Source organism: Pan paniscus, chromosome 6 (genome assembly GCF_029289425.2).
Source record: "Pan paniscus chromosome 6, NHGRI_mPanPan1-v2.0_pri, whole genome shotgun sequence".
Classification (NCBI taxonomy): domain Eukaryota; kingdom Metazoa; phylum Chordata; class Mammalia; order Primates; family Hominidae; genus Pan; species Pan paniscus.
The window spans coordinates 97,934,687-97,956,785 of record NC_073255.2 but is presented as its reverse complement, the minus strand read 5'-3'; the positions used below and the strand labels follow the sequence as shown (position 1 = coordinate 97,956,785).

The following is a 22,099-nucleotide window of genomic DNA, read 5'->3' as shown; positions in this document are numbered from 1 at the left end:
AGCAAGAACCACCAAACTAAGCTGCCTCTGAATTCTTGACCCACAGAATTCATTGTTGTTCTAAGTAACTAAGCTTTGGAGTCATTCGTTCAGCAGCAATAGACAATGAATACAGCAGCATTAGAAAGAAAGAATAATCAAAGTGTAGCACTTTGGAGGGAAGGAAGATTATTTGTGTGAACATATTTAATCTTTATTCCTACTTTGCAGAGTGTCTGGGGCACCATTTACGCAACATATAATGTAAGAAAGCACTAACATTTGGTTTAACTAAAATTTATGGGCTGGGTGCAGTGGCTCACACCTGTAATCCCAGCACTTTGGGAGGCTAAGGTGGGCAGATCACTTGAGGTCGGGAGTTCGAGACCAGCCTGGCCAACATGGTGAAACCCCGTCTCTACTAAAAATACAAAAAATTAGCTGGGCGTGTTGGTGGGCACCTGTAGTCCCAGCTACTCGGGAGGCTGAGGCAGGAGAATGGCGTGAACCCGGGAGGCAGAGCTTGCAGTGAGCCTAGATCATGCCACTGCACTCCAGCCTGGGGGACAGAGCGAGACTCCGTCTCAAAGAAAAAAAAAAAAAATTAGCCGGGCGTGGTGGTGCACATCTGTAATCCCAGCTACTCAGGAGGCTGAGGCAGGAAAATCACTTGATCCCAGGAGGTGGAGGTTGCAGTGAGCTGAGATTGAGCCACTGCACTCCAGCCTGGGCGAGCGAATCTCTGTCAAATAAAACAAAATAAAATAAAATAAAATATAAAATAAAATAAAATTTACAGTATATCTATGTTAATTATGGGGGCAGGAGAAATAGACATTTATGGTATGGAAGAGCTAAATTCTAATTTGCCATGATGTGAAATCGATAGGAAATATCTAAAATTGGTAACTTATAAAATAGCTGTGTAAGCATATTATTGATAAATACAAAGCTATAAATTTCACAGTTCATAATTTGTGGGGTCAGGGCCTACAAGATGGAGAATACTGTAGTGAACTATTGATGTACATTGTAAGTCTTGGCACTATCTTTATAATATGTCCATAAATTATTTTTAAGAGGAATAAATATAATTTAAAAAATTCAAAATATAATAATAGCACACAAAATTTAAAAAATTAAAATCAGAAATATAATTTATTTTCTGGAACTTCTAATATATACTATACACTGTGCTCAGCATTATCATACATTTGTTAAAAGATAATTTTCTGCAAAATAAAAAATCATGACTCATATAGATATAAAAATGAACCCATGCTAAAGAATTTATTTTCCTTATACGATATGAAGTTACCAGGTAGATGTTATAACTGGTTCAGAAAAAAATGAGCAAAATAGCAAAAATTATTATAGAATAAAGGAACGTGGAGACGAATTGCAAATGGAGACAAAACTAGTTTTCCACAGAGGGGATGAAGTCAATTAAATCACTACCAGACAGCGCAGAATTTACTTATCTGTCAGCTACCTATAACTTACAAAGAGTTGCAAAATACCTGAAAGGCAATGAACAGGGCTAGAATCTAACATCCCAGGTAGGTCTCCTGTAAAAGACGCTTAGTTTTCCACTGAAACACAAAACAAGTATTTAATACAACATGTAGACTAACTTTGTGAAGTAGGTGTTCCGTCTTTGTAGAAGAAAATGAAGCTTAAAATTGGTTACATAACTTGTTTATATTCCCACTGTTAGCAAAGGCCTAATAAGGAATATAAATTATGTGTGTATATGTGTGATACTGGTAACTGTGATTTCTTTTCAATTTCAAAGCATAATTTTATCAGGTTTGTCTGTGCCTTTTTTTTTTCTTTTGCAAAACTGATACTGTCAGTTTACCTACTGGGATCCAGTCAAAGTAAAACAATTTTGTTTTTCAGGGGTTTTTCCTGCAGTGAACATGGCCATATCTCTCTAGTTATTTCTTAAAAAGAGAGACAATTTCAAGACAGCCAGGGAGGGAACATGGACATCTGTCAGACCTTGAAGTGACTGTGAAAGGGCATAACAAAGATTCTGCCTTCCTCCTAAAGCAATGGTCGCCCTCTTAATGTATTTTTTTTCTCTTTTATAATTACCATAGCTCCATTCACATTTTTCCTCTTTTATATTTTCTTTTCTCCCCCAGCTGCTTCTGCAAATTCTGTCTCATCTCTGGCGTTTTACCTCACTAGTCTGATTCTGCCATCCTAGCTCTGGTCTGAACCTGGCTGGACTTGGCTAACTTTGGGTGCACATTTGCCGTAATTAGCTTAGACGAGGGCGGCAAGGAGCAGAGGAACAATGCTGACTCTCCCCGCTTTTGCCCAGTTTAGTTTCTAGAATACTTTAAACTATGAGGCAATACCTGTGACATCCAGCAGGGTCAAACTACATCCCTTCCAGCCCATACCCTTCCCAGGAGGCCACAAAAACTCCACCATCTTTGCGTGCTGCAGGGCTGTTCGTATAACCCCAATGCTTCCAGTAAGAGACTCTAAAACTGAAGTAACTGTCAAACAAACAACAAGCATAGAGGATGCTTTTAAAAGGACACTAATGGATCTTTAAAAGAAAGGGAAGGGAAGGGTACATGTGGTCAAACTGCTCTTGAGGTTTGCATGTTCAGTCGTTCTACAGAATTATTGTGTATCAATTATATGCCAAAGTCATAATTTTATGAGTTTACTCAGAGATTATTAAGATCTTGAGAAATTATTTCACATGAATCACCAGAGACTAATATAATAAAATATGAAGGTTTTAATTGGCACTTTCTGGAAATATCATCTCCTTCAATCCAGGTCACAGCTGGAGGAGGTAGACACTTGGCATAGCCAAGGAGCAAACTAGTCTGATGGGTGGAATTAATCATGGGACAACACGTAACACAGCCAGATTACCTTCACATTCTAGTTTGCACTAAGAAATAAAATTGTTGAACACTCACATTTTAAGAGGGTTCATCAGGAATTTTTATATTATTCAGATAAAAGACAAATATTTAGACAGATTTGCAATAGACCCTCACTTTTTCAAGGTTAGATTGTTTGTATGTAATATATAGAATCAATCAATGTAAGGAGAACAGTGATTTCAGGAAATAATGTCATCAAACTATTATATCCTAATTCAGGGGGTTATTTCTGTTAGGGAAACTGCCTGAATAGTATAAAGAAACAATGAAAGGATCTGTTCACTGTTTCTTTTTATAGACTCTGTGAAATCAGTACCCTTGTGCTATGACAATATTACCTTGAATACTTAAAAATATCAAATTAGTTGTTTAATAATCAGATAAAAGCTTAGTAGTCATTGTTAGCTTTAGAAAGCCTTTAGTTACTTTAAGAGATACTGAAAGGATATCTTAGACTTCACTGTTGGTGTGGTAAGCAGCTTCTAAGATGACTGTCAATGATCCACACCTCCTGATATTTATGTTATTTTGCAATCACTTTGAGTGTGGGAACTTAGTGGTGAACTTCTAATGAATAAAAGATGGTATGTCACTTAAATGAGATTATAAAAAGACTGACTTCTGCCTTGCGTGCCCACTCTCTCTCTTTCATATCGCTCACTCTCAGGCCAGCAACCTATCATACTATAAGCCATCTTATAGAGAATCCTACATGGTGAGTAATTGAAGTCTCTGAACAACAGCCAGAGAGAAGTGGAAACTTGCAAACAACACGTTAATGAACCTTAAAGTGGATCTGATTCCAGCTGAGTGTTGAGATGACTACAGCCCTGGCTGACAGTTTAGCCACAACCCTCCAAGAAAACTGAACCAAAATTATCCAGCTAAGCCACTCTGGATTCTGGGTTCTCAGAAACTGTGAGATAATTATAAATGTTTGTTATTTCTATGCTGCTAGATTTTGAGATATGTTATACAGCAATAGATAACTAATAGAGTATCCTGTGTTACAACAGTATATTAGCTTGAGTATCTAAAAAATTAATCAGATGATAGCTTATTAGACATCATTTGTCTAATAAAAAGATGATAGCTTGTTAGTCAACATTAGTTCATTTAATTACTTTGGTTAGATTTGGAAAGCCATTAGTCTATTCAAAGGAATACTTTGTAAATATTTAGATATTAGCGTTAGTTGAAAAGTATAGGAGTGCACTGTCTCTTCCACGCACTGGCGAAGTTCCTGTGTCGCCAGGGGCCACCATCCTGCTCCTTGTTATTGGTATTGTAAAAAACAGCCATACCCAAAGTCTCGTTTCTGCTGAGATCTGTATCTTTGGGTCGAAAGAAGGCAAAAGTGGATGAGTTCCCACTCTGTGGCCACATGGTGTCTGATGAATATGAGCTGCTGTCTTCTGAAGCCCTGGAGGCTGTCCGTATTTGTGCCAATAAGTACATGGTGAAAAGTTGGGGCAGAGATGGCTTTCACATCCGAGTGTAGCTCCATCCCATCCATGTCATCTGCATCAACAAGATGTAGCCCTGTGCTGGGGCTGAAAGGCTCCAGATGGGTATGCGAGGGGCCTTTGGAAAACCCCAGGGTACTGTGGCCAGGGTCCACATTGGTCAAGTCATCATGTTTATCCGCACTAAGCTTCAGAACAAGGACCATGTGATTGAAGCCTTACGCAGGGCCAAGTTCAAGTTCCCTGGATGGCAGAAGATCCATATCTCCAACAAGTGGGGCTTCACCAAGTTTAATGCTGACAAATTTGAAGACAAAGTGGCCGAGAAGCACCTCATCCCTGATGGTTGTGGGGTCAAGTAAGTTCCCAATCACAGCCCCTTGGACAAGTGACAGGTTCTGTACTCATGAAGGCTTTTGGCAGCACTGTCAAAAGTCCCATCGGCATGGGCCATGCCGATCTGCCTTATGCTTACTAATAAATTCTGTTTACTGGCCAAAAAAGAAAAAAGAAAGAGAGAAAGAAAAATAAAAGAATAAGAACTCATCTATTACAGCTTTCCACCAAACTTCCATAAGTGCTGAAAAAAATGTTGTATCTCTGCCTGACACTAAAGGATTGTATTAATGATTTTGCTTAGGTTCATTTTGGAAAATAAGTAAAATCATCCTTTAAAATGCAGCATATTTAAAATAAAAGGGTCTTCTGTATTTTAATATCAATAGGTTGGTTACTTCTGAAGATGATCTCCTCCTCTGTAGTTTTGATGTGGACTCGTTTATATCTAATTTGAGATCAATGCCAGTTGATGGATTAAAGACAGCTGCCTGCAAGAAATTTTCTCACGCTACCTTATGGGTGGTGCCATTCCTAAATTTCTGTGAGCAATCATGTTTCTTTTTCAAAGAAAGTATTTTGGGCCCAAGTAATATGCCCAAGTAATATGCAGCCCTCTTATTACATACAGTCAAACCACTTAAGCTTTCAGTTCAAAATCACTGTTTCCAGATCAATGATGGCTCAAGTTTAATAGCCAAAAATTTACATTGATAATGATAAATTTTGGGCTTTATAACTTATTTCAAATACTGTATTACTTTCATTTTGCTGTGAGTTTAACTAATCCCAGAGACAAAGAAATTTACTCACTTTAGAACTATGATATAGCAACATCCCAATTCAAGATGTGATTTTTTAAAAAAGGAATATAAGTTAGAGTTCCATTATATCATTTAATAAGTTTTTCACAAAACAGTGGCACCTAGTGGTCTATAAAAATCCTTCTCCGAACTGTTTGTAATTTGTCTTTACTCTTTAGTTTGAATCTGGCATTCATTGCCTACAGCTGGTTCAATTGCTAGTTAGATTCACTAGGATCTCTTGCTTTATAGATTCAAATTTTTGCAATATTAAATTAATCTTTTATTTTTTATTTGTGTACTTAGCCTAATGTCAACAACACTATTCTTACTATTTTGATGTTATTCTACCAGAAATCTTTGTAGGTCGATAGGGCTAATGAGTTACTGCCACTAAAATAGGTGAATTACTTTGAAACATCAAACAAGAGACTACCTTAAAACAATGGTTTATAAAAAGAGATTCACTTGGCCGGGTAAGGTGGCTCACACCTGTAACCCCAGCACCTTAGGAGGCTGAGGCAGGTGGATCACCTGAGGTCTAGAGTTCAAGACCAGCTGACTAACATGGCAAAACCCCATCTCTACTAAAAATACAAAAAATTAGCTGGGCATGGTGGTAGCTCCCAGCTACTTGGGAGGCTAAGGTAGGAGAATCTCTTGAACCCGGGAGGTGGAGGTTGCAGTGAGCTGAGATCACACCATTGCACTCCAGCCGGGGCAAAAAGAGCAAAACTCCATTTCAAAAAGAAGAGATACACTTTTGGAAGTAATAAAATGTGCCTTTTTTGTTTCTATAACAGAACTGGGTAGTGTAAGCTATTTTATCGCTGCTTATCACCACTTGGTATTAATAGTATATGACTATTCTTTAAACCTACTGCCTAATAAACCTGTCTATAAACCTGACCACAATGTATTCATGTTGAGAACGTTCCTGAATTCTGCTCACTAGAAGAAAGATGTTGATATTATCTTTTCTTTTATTTACTATGACCAAGTATGGCATGCACCAGTTTGGTTTAGGAAAAGCAAATGAAATATTGTCTTTTATATATAAAGAAGTTATTAGTAATAATTGAATATATTTTCCTATCAAAGTGATACCCTCATAAAAATTTATCTGCATGATCTAGCCAATACAAGAAACTGTAAGACTGCTTTCAAAATTTGTGTTTGAGAACATTTTGTTCCCTCATGAACATTATATGTGAAACTCAACTCTCACTATTACTGTACTCTAAAAACGATTTTAAATAAATCTGATGGAAATGAACTCAGAAGGCTATTGAATGGCAATTATTAATTTAAACAAATTTATATTCACAGCTAGTTCCACATTTACTGTGTAAAACAAGGAGGAGTTCTGTAATCAGCCTTCATATCAAGAAAGAGAATGTTACAGAACATGTTAAATGGAGGTGAAAATTGAGAATTTTCTAAAGAAAGTTCTTCATATTATAAGCACTATTTCAAACCTTTGGGCCTAATGGATGATATTTATTGAACTAATATTACAATCACTTAAAAAATATCAAAAATTTTCCTGTCAGTATAATTTAAATAGATATTAATATTTATTTTTGTACTTTTCTTAAAGTAACTCAATTATTTGTATGTAAAATAAACTGTACACTTTTTAATATTGATCATCTATTCCAGAATTTAGATTTACTCTTTAGTTAATACCAGATTGTGTCAAAGGTGCGGTTTTAAATATCTTAGGTGGACTCATTTATTCTTGAGGTACCTTTAAAACAAGTAACATTACCATTCAGTAGTAGCCTGCCATAAAATTTGGTGCCAAAATAAGTTTTCCTTTTTTTTTTTTGAGACTGAGTCTCGCTCTGTCACCCAGGCTGCAGTGCAGTGGCGCTATCTCAGCTCACTGCAAGCTCTGCCCCCCGGGTTCACGCCATTCTCCTGCCTCAGCCTCCAGTGTAGCTGGGACTACAGGCACCCGCCACCATGTCTGGCTAATTTATTGTATTTTTAGTAGAGACAGGGTTTCACCATGTTAGCCAGGATGGTCTCGATCTCCTGACTTCATGATCCGCCCGTCTCGGCCTCCCAAAGTGCTGGGATTACAGGCGTGAGCCACCACGCCCGGCCAAGTTTTCTAACAATGATATTTTATTTGTAAATCTGTGTAGACTTCACAGCTAATTCACATACAAATATTATTCTAGTCAGCTGGGTCCAAAAATAGTTAAAACGGAAATGGTAAAAAATCCTTGCTACAGGAGTACAAACTGAAACTTTATGAGGAAAAATTTTATGATTAGATATTAAAAAGTCATGAAATTTGCCTTAGTCATCAACATTCTAAACATCAAAGAGATTGAAAAGTAAGGTTAGAATAAAATGTAGTATCAGGTTATTTCTTATTTGAGAAATAATTTAGGAAATGAGTGAAAAACTCTAACTGTGAATATTCATAAAACAATGAACTAATAGTCCCAAATGCCTATGTATTTTCAAGCTATTCCACAATTGTAAGCAACATATAAGTTGATATTCATTTAAAAAATAACAGCTATCAGATAGTATTGATTTTCTTTTCTTTTCTTTTTTTGAGATAGGGTCTCAGTCTGTCACCTGCGCTGGAATGTAGTGGCGTTATCAGGGCTCACTGCAGTCTTGACCTCCTGGGCTCAAGTGACTCTTCCACCTCATCTAGAGTACAAAGTGTACTCTAGAGTACCCTGGGGCTACAGTTGTGCACCACCATGCCCAGATAATTTTTAAATAATTTTTTGTACAGATGTGGTCTCCCTATGTTGTACAGACTGATCTCGAACTCCTGGCGTCAAACAAGCCTCCTGCCTGGGCCTCCCAGACTGCTGGGGTTATGGGTGTGAGTCACCGCGCCTGGCCAGATAGTACTTCTAAATTACTGTTTTCTTCTAATTAAAACATTACTTGAAAGTATTGAAGCATAGATCTGAGTTCTTGCTGAGAGGAGAAATAAATTCCATTGGTGTTTAGGAGGCATTAACTATTAAATCTGCTGATGGACTTATATGGGGGTTTGTCAAACACTGTCCACACCACATGTCTCCTCAGAGCTTCCTGGACTTGCCTAGCTTTCAGACTCTGTATTACTATCCCCATTGCAGCTGCCACTGCAGAATTTGGGATCTCACTTCACCAGAGGCTGCCATAGGGACCAGGACACAACAAAGAGGGGCAGGCCAGGGCAAATTTTGACCAATAGTTGGTAAGAGACACAAAAGAGACAGCAGATAAATTTCCTATTTTTCCTGCCAATGGACTGTTTCATTACACAAGTTTTCCAGACATGTCATTTTAAGGCTTGTCAGATAGCGATAGATAATATATCCCCTTGCATTTATTTTTCAATCTTCTTTGCCTCACTTTCTTCTTCTCTCACTGTTAGTGCCCTAGGATTATACTTCCAATTAATTAGCATATTAATATATAGGCTTCCCTCCACCTAAAGAACCAAAATTAAGACGGATTCATTGAATTCAAGCTAATAAGGAAAATTAAATACTACTAATCTAATCCATAGACGTAAAAAATCTTGAATGGTGAAACAACAGGGTTTTGCCATGTTGCCCAGGCTGGTCTCAAACTCCCAGGCTCAGGTGATCCTCCCACCTTGGCCTCCCAAAGTGCTGGGATTACAGGTGTGAGCCAGTGCACCTGGCAGATGACTGGTTTTAACTAGGGTTATAATTAGTTAACACAGGTTAATTTTTAACTACATCTACATCACAACCTCCACTTTCTGCTAATACACCTTCCTAGAGTTGCCATTTATTGAGATAGGAAGACTGTGGATGACAGTTTTGTGTTGGTGATGGTGGTGGAGAGTTATTAGTAGTTCAGATCTGGATACTTAAGCTTGAGGTGATTATTGGTATTGGGCATCCAAGTAGAGATATAAATAAGGCAGTTGGTTATATGAGTCTGAATTTTGGAGAGAGGATCAGCATGAATGTATTAATGCAGGGATCCTCAGCATATAGATGGGATATTATACTATACTATGAGATTAGATGAAATCCCATAAAGACTGAATACTGACATGGGGAGAATATCCTGAATGAAAAAGTCCTAGAAGGTTTCCATATTTAGAGATCAGGTAATGAAGATAAAACATCAAGGAGACTGAGAAAGAGTCCAGAGAGAGAGAGAGAAACCCAGATAATGTTATATTTTAAATGTCAAGAATAAAAAATAATATTTCAAGGGGCAGAAAGTCAGCTAATGAGTTCAATAATGTTGACAGGTCAGTGATAATAAAATGGACTGAGAATACAGGCTGGATAGTGCAGTGTAAAGTATGATGGTGAATTTAATAGAAGCATGTTTTATGAAAAATCAATTAGAAGATTTAAGAGCATATGGGAGTGGGCAAAGTGGGCACAGACACAACTCATTCAAGGAATTTTGGTATAGAGAGAAAGAAAGAAAGGAGATGTAAGTAGGATTTCAAAATTTTCAAAAAGCACATTCTAAAGGTAAAGGATGATTTGGGGGATGTTTACACTGGAAGCCAGGAGACTAGTTGAAGGTGTTGCTGATTCAAGTGAGCAACAATGAAGGGCGGCTCTAAGGTAGTGGCAATAGGAATGGAAAAGAAAAAATGGGATTGAAAACCATATAGAAAGAAGACAGAGAAAGTGATGAACTGGATGTGTGGTTAATGAAGACAGGCAGGGCAAATTAGTATTTTTTGAAAATCTACTATGAGTTTCATGTTAAGTGCTTTTCTATATTATATAGACAAAATGGATGGAGTTAGAGCCTGAATATTTGGCACAGGAAGGCGCCCAAGCCAGAGCAGAGGTGCAGTTTCTTCTGCAATTGAGGGAGGGGAGCATTCATGTGGTGGCAGATTACCATTCAATCTCCCCCCACAAATACGTGAATTTAGTACTGCTGCCCCACTTTTTTTTTTTTTTTTTTTTTTTTTTGAGACAGAGTTTCATTCTTGTTGCCCAGGGTAAAGTGCAATGGCACAATCTCGGCTCACTGCAACCTCTGCCTCCTAGGTTCAAGCGATTCTCCTGACTCAGCCTCCTGTATAGCTGGGACTACATCATAGCGTCACCATGCCCAGCTAATTTTCTATTTTTAGTAGAGATGGGGTTTCACCATGCTGGCCAGGCTGGTTTTGAACTCCTGACCTCAAGTAATCCACCCGCTTCAGCCTCCCAAAGTGCTGGGATTACAGGCATGAGCCACCGCACCTGGCTGCTGCCCCATTTTTATAGAAGAGGAACTTGAAGATCAAATAATGTTTTTCACATGCCAAAGAATACCAGTTAAGCAGTCCAAGAGCTGTATTTAAGCCAGATTGTTTTGGCTTCAAAATACACAGTTTTCTCATTCTAGATAGAATTCCTTCAGTAGCACTAAAGGAGCAATAGGACCACAGGATTTCTGGCTTGACCAGTTAGGTAGCTAGTGAGACCATTAATGAAAGTATGCAATAATGGGTGGAGGTAAAAGATGATGTGTGCAGTTTTGGATATGATGGTTGTGAAAGATCTGTGATGTAAGCAATCAGATATGTACAGAAGCATTTGCACATGCGACTCCAGAGATCGAAAGATACATCCTCTGATGTAGATACAGTCAGAGGCATTCATCTACCCTTCCAGTGAGAGGGAATAGAATTATAAGAGAGGAGAACTTACATAGAACTTTGGAGATTAACCATCTTTTAACAGAGGCAAAAGGGCTCACAGAGGAGACCAAGACTAATCAGATAGTTCAGTATATCATCAAAAGAAATTATTTTCACAGACGGTAAGAGAGAAGAGAATTTCAAAAGGATCTAGTAGCTAACAGGAAAATGCAGCAGTTTATTTAAAAATGTGCAATGAAACATTTTCCTTGATGTTGGAAATTAGGTCACCAGGGACCCTTGAGAGAAGAGCAATTTGGTGGAAGGATGGAGGTAAAAAGGAGCATTGGAATTTATTAGGACTACTCATTCAAAGAACTTGTCTGAGAAGAGAAGGGCATATAAAGAGGGATATAGAGTCATACACCATTTGGATTTGTAAAGATAGGTTAGTCTTAAATATAATTTTATTTTTTACGATTATTTTTTAAAAATCAAGTGCTAATTATGTGCTAGTGTTCTTGCACTTTATATGAAGTGTTGTGTTTACTTCTCACAAAAAATTTATGAGGCATCTATGAGACAGCTCTCCTTATTTTTAAGACAAGCCTAGTAAAGGACAGAAAGGTTAAAAACTTGCCCAAGATTAACTAGCTAGAGTTAGAGCCAGGATCAGACCCAGGAAGTCTGACTCAAAAGCCCTTGTATATAACCATTGCCTCTTGAGTAAGAGTTAGGAGGGGTAGAGATGGAAGATCCTGGAGAAAGAAGAAAAGAAAATGAGTGGAGTGAGAGCCCGAGTGTGTGGAACAAGGAGGAGCTCAAGCCAGAGCAGGGGTGCAGAGTTACTTCTGCAGTTCAAAGAGGAGAGCATCAGTGTGGTGGCAGATGTTCCCAATCTAACTAGAAAACATTTTTTCTGCACACAAAATAGCTAAGGTAAATATATAATTTTTCCAAACAGTTTAATTTTTTTCAAGTTTATTTACTTCGTAAGCCATTTTTTTCTTTTGTAGAAAATTTACTAAATACTAAATACCTATGCTAAATACTGGTAACTATGAGGGAGACTTTGTGTTTTCTGTTCAATAGATCAGTCTGTTCATGCATATTAGTTATTGTAGCTTTATTTTACATTTTATTTATTTATAAAACAAATACTGAGCATCTACTCTGTGCTTCATGTGTCGTTTTGATATACATGATGAGTAAGATCAATAGACACATACATGCTCAGACCCCCACTTACAGTGGATTCCAGGGATCAGCAAACTTTTGTTTACAGGACTGTACAGTAAATCTTTTAGGCTTTATGGAGCCATTCTGCTCTGTTGCAATCACTCAACTCTGCCACTGTAGCTAAAAGCAGCCAGACAATATGCAAATGAAGACTGTAGCTGTATTCAGATAAAAATTTATTTGTAAAAACAGGCGTGGCCTGCAAGCTGTAGCTTGCTGACCCCTGTTCTAGACTGGCAATACAGTTATCTGGGTGATGAACTGTCAAATAATAGTGAAAAAATATTCTGGAAGTGACGATGGAGATTTAAGAAACTTTACTTCTTTTTTTTCTGACCCAACTCTAATTTCATGTTCGTGGTTAAGGTAGAGTAACAGACATCTTGGCTTGTCCCAGGCAGTTCAGGTTTATGCCTGTGATCCCAGCCTTATAATAAACAGACTGCCCCCCAACATCCCGCTTTTCACTCTTTGAAATTTTCCAGTTAGAATGATGAACTGTACTGTTGCCCTAAATTTAAGAGCTAAAAAAAAATCTTTCTCAATAGGAAAAAGAAGCAGATCTCAATTAAGGCAAAGCTATGGCAGGAAGACATAAAGGACATATAGGAGTTTCTTTACTGAAGGAGGTTTTCCAGAGGCCATATTAGGAAAGGGTGGGAAGGGAGGAGAATTGGGATTTTTATTTAATGGGGTGCATTAAAAATGAAAGGAAAAAAGGGAGAATGAGAAGTAAAGAAACAACAACAGTAAAGGAATGAGAGTCTGGGAGAGGAATTAAAGAGATACACTATTTATTTGATCAATATTACAAATGGAATATTACTGATAGCTTGTTATGTCTCCTTTAAGAGAAGTCTAGCCCAGATTATTGTTGTATACCCACTGGGAAGCAAGGCAAGTTTGTTCTTCAGGCAAAAGTTCACAGAGGAAATAATCTATTCTCAGAATATTTACATTCCTATTTTCTAAATGTAGTTGGTTTTCAGAAAACATCTAGAGATTGAGATAAGCATTCAAATTTAGAATGTTTATCCAAACCAGATCTTTAAAGCTACACTCATTATACGTATTTCCTGTTGATTTGTAAGTCCAGTATTTTCTCTCTACCTGCTGCCTCCTCTTTTCCTAGCAAGAGCAAATATCATCTCCTTGGTAAAGTTTTCCTGGCATTACTCACTCTATCTTCTGTACTCCCCTATGACACTGAACTCATACATATACTTAGAAATAGATTTGCTATGAAGAAAATGATGCTTCAGTTTCAGGGTAAGCTCCTTCGGAGCCCTTGCCATGTGTTCACATGGATATATGCTTTTGTGACTTTGGCAAATGTAAGATTTTTTTAAAAACTGCCATTGGATAAGTCACATTGCTTCTCCTATTTAACACTCCCTAGTGCCTGTGGTTTGGCAGAGGCTACAAGCATTTCTGGAATCTGTTTAAGGCGATACACTGAGCATGGAATTAGGGGCTTGTGTTTATGTGCTTTACAGTCATTTCCAAGTGCAGTTGTGTTACTGCTGGCCTAGCAGTCCCATGTAGAAATAGTTTCCAGGAGGACTCCTGCTAACTCGCTAGTTCACTCAGCTTTGTGAAACACACAAAAAGTGCAAGTCAAAGGTTATGCGGTGGCTTGCAGGCATCGTTTAGGCAAATTTATACGTGTGAAAGAGAAAGAAGGAGAATGCAGGATTTGTCTTAGGGGTAGGGAGCTTCCTTGGCTGAGGTCACAGCCTTCTCTGGGAAGCTCGCATCACATGACTAAGGCAGGCGAGGTAGACGGCTAGCATGGGACTCTTTAATGGGCTACAACTGGCCTGGCAGAGGCAGTCAGGACTGCTTTGCAATTCCACTCGTTCTGCAGCCCAGTTCTGCTTCCTCTCTTTACTTTTCTATTACTCTCTAAGAAACATCTTATACTCCAGTCTCCACCTCAGCATCTGCTTCTGGGTAATACAATTTATGACAATAATCTTGGTTTGGAAAATTCTGTTAGTAATAATTTTCAGATAAAACGTAAAATTCTGACTCTCATGCAGATATAAGCATGAACAATATATTAAATAAAGTGTTTATTTTACTCATGGTATTGGGAAACCAGGCAGATGTTACAATTGATTTAAAATGAAAGTTAAGGCCGGGTGAGATGCCTCACGCCTGTAATCCCAGCAGTTTGGGAGGCCGAGGCAGGCGGATCATGAGATCAGGAGATCGAGGCCATCCTGGCTAACACAGTGAAACCCCGTCTCTACTAAAAAAATACAAAAAATTAGCTGGGCGAGGTCGTGGGCCTTTGTAGTCCTAGCTACTCAGGAGGCTGAGGCAGAGAATGGCGTGAACCTGGGGCGGAGCCCGCAGTGAGCTGAGATCGTGCCACTGCACTCCAGCCTGGGCCACAGAGCGAGACTTCATCTCAAAAAAAAAAAAAAAAAAAGAAAGAAAGAAAGTAATATAGCTATTTAGACAAATTGCAACAACCTTTAGTGGCTACAAATGACTTCCTACAATTAAAAATTAAACATAATATTGGCTCTATTATTCAAACATATGCTTTCTAATAGAAATATAAACCTAATCAGACTTATTTAAACAATTATATAGAAAAATATGATCAAATTTTGTATCCTTGAAATATAAGTACTGAATTGCATATTGACTAAAATAAAAGTATGTGGAATATAGATAAATGCATGATAATTTAGAATAATATTGTCAATGTGTTAAAAATGTATACAATTGTGTCTGACCATATATCTCTTCAGGGCACAATTCAATTGTCTCTTGCAACAGGATTACAAATTCACAAATGGGATAAGGTGTCTACTGAGTCATTTTAAAGTCCAATTAAAAAGGTATAAATTCTGTCATAATTAAAACTTTTAGAAAACTATGTCAAGTCTTCTGGAAATTTGTGGACTTTAATATTTTATAATATTATTACTTAAATTTTCCAATTCAAATGTTTGAAGTGTGACAACAGATTTAAAATCATTGATGGGAGTAAGTTTAAATGATGTGTTTGATATTTTAAGGGAGCTATTTATTCCTCACATTCGAGTGACGTTTATGGGTAGTTATTTGTACAAATTTTTCACATTGAATGGAAGAATAGAGTCCTTTGTATTCAAGAAGATATTTGGGAGCCTACTCTACAGATATGGAATTACTGTAGGAAAACACAATAGAAAACAGGCTGTATTGTTCTTCCTCAAAGTGTACAAAAGGCAATCAAACAAGTGAACTAAAGTATAGTAATTATTGAGAATGTTGATGGTACCCTTAAGAAGATTAAGCCACAGAAAATAAATGCTCTTCTGTGGATAAATTCTCTGAAAAATCTATTAAGGGAGGTGGCAAATTCCTGCTTTCTACCTTTCACAAAGCAATCCATTTGTGTAATCTACCAAATCATATTTGTTGATTTAACTTATAGAACATGGAAGGCACAATTGATTACTGGAGAGATAACAAATAGACATGACAAAAAGAAAAAAATAAGAGAGAGGAAACAGCTAAAATGAAGACAATAAAGGTGCCATTTGCAGAACAGCTCTGACTTCAGGATTTAAAGAAGCAGACACCTATGCATTCAATTTAGTTTACAAGGCAGCCTCCAACAATGAAGATGAATTAAAGACTCAGGGAACAATGCCCTTGATGTTAATTCCTTTATAGTTATCATTCTCTGTAAAACTGCTTAGAGATTGGATAGATATGACCTAATATTTTTATTCATGTTTTTGTAATTTTAAAATCAATTGCTCTCTGCTGCTTCTCAGATACTGACAGCTAAATCCATATTGTAAATACTCAGAGTCTAGATTTTGGAAGAAATATAAGAAACAAAGCAAAAACCATTATTCTAGATTAATACTTTTAAAATCAGGAAATTTAATGGCTAAACAATCACATTAGAATTTATCATTATAGTTTTAAAATAGGGAATGACTTGCTAGCATGTGAAGTACCCTTGCATTGGCCTCAGATGATAAATCTTTTTTTATTTTTTTTGTTTTTATTTTTTTGAGATGAGTCTCACTGTGTTGCACAGGCTGGCATACAGTGGTGCGATCTTGGCTCACTGCAGCCTCCACCTCCCGGGTTCAAGCGATCATCCTGCCTCAGTCTCCTGAGTAGCTGGGACTACAGGCGTGTGCCATGACATCTGGCTAATTTTTAGATTTTTAAACTAGAGACAGGGTTTTGCCATGTTGGCCAGGCTAGTCTCCAACTCCTGACCTCAGGTGATCTTCCTGCCTTGGCCTCCCAAAGTGCTGGGATTATAGGCGTGAGCCACCGCGCCTGGTCACAGATGATAAATTTTTGATGACTGAATCTATTATTGATGAAAATATTAAGAGGGTTTTGTACTGGGTTGTAAAATGTCATAATCCCACTCTTTAGATCAATAGAATAATGAATTTTAGTAATTATTTCACATGGGTAGTGGAAACTCTCTTAAGTTCCTTCCTTAAAAAAAAACAACACATTATCTTAAACCAGCTAGTTCATGCTGTCTACTAATTATGATTATTAACATGGTCCTTGCCTTAAGAATAAGTATATAATATGAGGACTAAGAAATTTATTAGGCTCATGCATATGCATATTTACCACAAACACAGTGACCTGACCCATTTCGGGCAATGAATTCATAAAGACATCTTACTTTTGGGATTCCCGCCACCCCTTTAATTTATTGAGTGGCAATATATTATCCCTTACTCATGGAGGCACACTTACACTGATCTATGACTTGATTTTTCTGGTTGTTTTCAGTAATCAAAATCCCTATGCATATTTACCCATCTCAATTCCAGAATTAAGCAAACTGCATTTTTAGTTTCTCCTTTTCCTTCCAGTGATTTCTTGTCTTGTCGTCTTACAGCTGCCTTTGCTCTCAATAACTCTGTCTTATTCAAGGAATAGATTTTTTGAGCATTTCTCTTGTACTCATCACTGTGCTAGGCCATGGGTGTTCAACAGTAAACCAGACACATGGTTCTTTCTTTCAACGAGTTTACAGTCTGCTTAGGGGAAAAACATAATAAACATTTTCAAAACAAAAATAAATAATTGTCATGAAATAAGCAAATGAAAGAAACCTAAATAAATTATTGTCATGAAATATGCAAATGAAAGAAACGTAAAAATCTATGATTGTTTTCCCTCAGGAACACCCAAAATCTGATGGTACCTCTGCAGATATTCCCATTCTAACCTTGTAGAAGAAGCAATGCTCCTTATTCCCCATAGTACAACTAAAATTAAGCTCCAAAGTTGAACCAAGTTTTACTGAAGGCCTGGGAATACTTGAATGTATGGGATAGAATCAGCAACCCCTCCTGAAGTTTTAGAGCCCGCGGGACAAACCCTATTTGCAAAGTCCATATCTATTGCTGGTGGGCTTCAAGAGATGGAAGGTTAGTTTTCACCCATGTGAATCTGCAGTCATTTCTACACCTTTCCATCTACGCCCAACTGCCCTTGGACCAAGAGAGGAATAAACATTTTCCAATCAGAGGCCAATTCCTTGGATGACTGAGTGTAAGTCTATCCTTTTTCTTCCAGGAAGTGTGCTCTTAACAGCAAGAACTAATCAAGACATTCACAATAGTTCACATTAAACATCCAAAACCCAGGTTATTCAGCCTTTAATAACACTATTCTTAGGACAAAAACCACTTACTCTGAGTAGCCTTTCTCCAAATCTAGTCCAATTCCTTGTTGGAAACTTCACTGTGTTATGAGCAGAAGAGAAGGTCAGTTTTGTGTGTCTAACCTGTTATTGATTTAGGCGAATATAGCCTTTTGGGAACTTCTTGGGCAAAAACACATAGATGTCTCAAGAACAAATAATGATCTTCAGTTACAGATTGATCTAAATTCAAATTTTAGTACAAAAGATTGTCTCAATATTGAGAGCACATGCAATTTGCATTTATACGTGGATTCAAGCATCTGATTTTAAAACAACTTATCAACGATCAGGACTTGTAAGAAGAATTTATGGGAAGTTGCTTTATCAGTTCTTGACTACAGGGTATCATCAAAAGGTCACTTTTAAGAAAAGAGTAGAGAATTTCGTTAAAGATATTTCATTATTCGCCTGAAAGGGTTAAAAACTGCTTATAAGTTCCTCAAATCATAATTTTTCCAGTTCAGATCCATCAGGTACCTGATTAACCATATTTGACTCTAAGCACAACTGTGCCACGTAAGGCCTGAGTTCTTATCTTTTTACCTCTGTGCTCTAGCATCTAGTCCGTGACTGCCTGTCAACATTTAATAAAAGCCTGAATGAATTACCTATCTATTAAAGTTCAACCACTTAATAGTTTTATGACTGGGCCGATTATTTAACCAATCAAAGGCTCAATCATGTCATCTATAAGTTTGCAATGGGGTTATTGGGAGAATTAAAGGCCTAGCATGTCATTAATGCTAGCTCTTATTATTGTTGTTGCTTTTAATGATTATATGACTCTGATTGGAGGTAGATTCAGAAGCAGTGGGCTCCAATCAGGAAACAGAGAGTCAAGCTGAGAAAAGGTCCTATGAATCAGTAAAATGATTTATTAATGTTGAAAAAACCATAGGCAGGAAACCCCACAGGCATGATGACAGGTTCTAAATGTGACTGGACTGAGGTAATCAGGAAACACCATTACAGCCAAAGACCTCCACACATATTCTCTTTGTTATGGAGTCTTAGCTTTTAAAAAAATTATTTATTACTATTGTCTAGCAATGAGTCCACCCTTTTATATTAGTAGGAAAAAGACATATTGGAGATGCTTTGAAAGGTGGCCTTTTACAAACAGATTCTTACATTCGCAAACAAGCCTCAGATCCCAGGTCTGTTATTGTGTTTCACAAGTTCAAACCAATTTTTCAGGCAAATTTTAATGAACATATGAAATGTCACCAATAACAATGTATTAGTGATAGACTGATGTTTTGAAAAATATCCGCTGACAAGGAGAAGCTTTCTTTATATAAAATGTATTACAGTTTTCTTCCTCTTACTACTTCATTTCAGTTTGCCCTGGAAAAAGGTCCTGGAAATGTATGGAATAAAAAAATGGATGATTGGGTAACGGTTACCCATCAATGTTAATGCACTTAATTCTACTAAATTTTATACTTAACAATGATTGAAATGGTAAATATTATGTTACATATATTTTAAAATACCACAGTTTAAAAAATGGATTACTGGGTATAAAAGTAATAGATTCATGTATAAATACGATTGTGCTAAATAACAAAGCCCACATTTATTTTTATTTTTTAGAGACAGGATTAGGTAATGACAGGCAGAGAAGTGATAGAGGGCATCAACATCTCCCTTTTTCCTCTTTCTTTCCAACATCTCCCTTCTTTCTCTCTCCAGCCAGCTTCCATCCGCTACCCCTGTCTGCCCCACTGACTCCAACATCATAAACTTTGAACAGTTGGGGCCTTTTAAAAGAATTAATCTGAGTCTTTTAAAAGCTATATTTCTCTGGCTGGGTTGGAGGAATGAGGCTTTAAGTTATCCTTCTGAAGCTCTATGAAATTTTTGGTTAGTATATGGCCAAACAACGAAAACACATTTAAATGCCAATATTTTTGCTCATTGACAGCTGTAGAGACAGGGTTAGGGTTTGCTTTCTTTTATCTTTTAAGAGATTGGGTCTCATTATGTTGCCCAGGCTGGTCTCAAACTCCTGAGCTCAAGCCATCTTCCCACCTCAGCATCCAGAGTAGCTGGGACTGCAGGCACACATCACATTTTTGAATGTAAAGAAAAATATGTGCTTCAGTGGACAACTACAGATTGTTAGGCCCTAGAGAATACCTCTTCAGGTTATCTGGTTCTGATTCTTTGGAAGCTATTTTACCACTGTGTTAAATGTAGATAACTGATAATAATGCAAAAAAAAATTATTGTCTACAGGCATATGAAATTTTTCCTTTCTGGAGAGAGGTTTAATTGACTGCAATTTTCCCTCCCCTCCTTCTGGAAAAACAGTTATGCACCCATCTGCACATTTACTTCAATATTCCTGATCTATAAATGCATCTGGTCATGAGTTCTTGTTTGAACCAGTTATAATATCTGCCTGTTTTTAAAGATTGAGTTAAATAGCAATGAACAACTGTTTATTTTTATATCTGTGTGAGCATCATGATTTTACCATTGTGTGAAAATTATCTGTTAACAAGGACAAGGAAAGATGTTTATTTTCCTTTAGACATAAGGGAGAGAAAAAGAGTAAGTTTATAAATTTGTCTTTTATCATGTTTGAAATTATATTTTGTAATAAAGATTGTATTATTGACTGAAACATATATAAAAATGTTGAGTAGTTTTCTCAAATCCATATTGCCTTTGGAGCCCTGTTGTAGTAAAAAAAATTTATACTGTGGCTCATCTGTTAACTAAAATTCCAAAAGACTGTGCAAAAATTAACCATAGGTAGCATCTTACATATTTTCTACAGAAAAAAATTTCCACAGTAACTAAGGAAAAAAAAAGTGTGGCACAGATTTTGACAAAAGCTCTTTAAGTAAAATTTAAAGTATTTTCAATAAGATATGATTAGTATATTTTAGTTCCAAATAAAATACGCTCCTTTTCTCATTTAAACATTTTATGGATGGTGCAAGTGTGTGCGTGCCCATGTGTGCAGAGAGAGTGCGTGGGGAGACATTTTAAAAATCACTGCCTTTCAAAAACACATGCTTTAGCTTCTACGGTGTCTTTAATGAACACTTTTGAGATGGATTAAACATTTCCTTATGACTGTAATGCCGCAAATATGAAAAAGAAATGTTACAACTGGATATGTCAGGGAGGGAAAAAAGTAGCAATAGGTATTGCTATCAGAAATTTGTTTACCTGTGTACCTTGGAAAACGTTCAATGGCTGACTAAAATTTCTAAATATTGCTAAATGTTTCTAGTAAATGTATGCTTTTAGCATGCTACATCAATTAAGAGATCTGGAGGCATTGGTTGAGATAGTAAATATTGACAATAATCTACAGTGAGTTTTATCATTAACTATGACACTAGGAGGACCCTCATCAAACTCTTTCATTCTCTCAAGATATGTATATTAGTCAGCTGTCCAGAGAAACACAGCCAATAGGATATATCTCCTATATTCCATATATATATAAAATCCTATATATTCCATATATATATGGAATTGACTCTTGCTATTATGGAGGCTAACAAGTCCCAAGATTTGCAGTTGGCAAGCTAGAGACCCAGGAGAGTTGATGGTGTAGTTCTTATTTTAAGGTTCCAGAAGAGCCGATGTTTCAGTTTGAGTCCAGAGGCCTCAACCCATATAATATAGCACGCTTGGAACTTTTTATAAATCGAATCAGTTAATTCTCATAATAATTCTATTTGGTAGGCTTTGTGATTCCCAGTTTAAGGATAAAAAATATTGCTTAAGAACCATAGTTGGAATTGGTACCCTGGTTTGTTTCATTTCAGATGCACTATGTTCTTCCTACTTTACCACGACTCTCACAGTATCTATGGACTCTGCCTTCTCTATCATTGTCTTTCCCTTTTTCAAAACATCAAATATGAAAATCATGGACAAGCTAAATATTTTAATGTGTATATTATTTTTTCTACGTTTCATAAACATTCAAAGTATTCTTTAATTTGGAATATTTAACATATGAATGTATGCTATCTTCAGATTTGTGTGTGGGGGGAGTGTATGTGTGTGTGTATGTGTGTGTG

The 22,099-nt window shown here is 36.9% G+C and overlaps 1 pseudogene; it reads left to right on the top strand.

Annotated features, from left to right (window-relative positions):
• The first annotated feature begins 4,046 nt into the window (after positions 1-4,046).
• On the top strand, positions 4,047-4,773 carry LOC100988276 (large ribosomal subunit protein uL16-like; annotated as a pseudogene).
• The last annotated feature ends 17,326 nt before the right edge of the window (positions 4,774-22,099 follow it).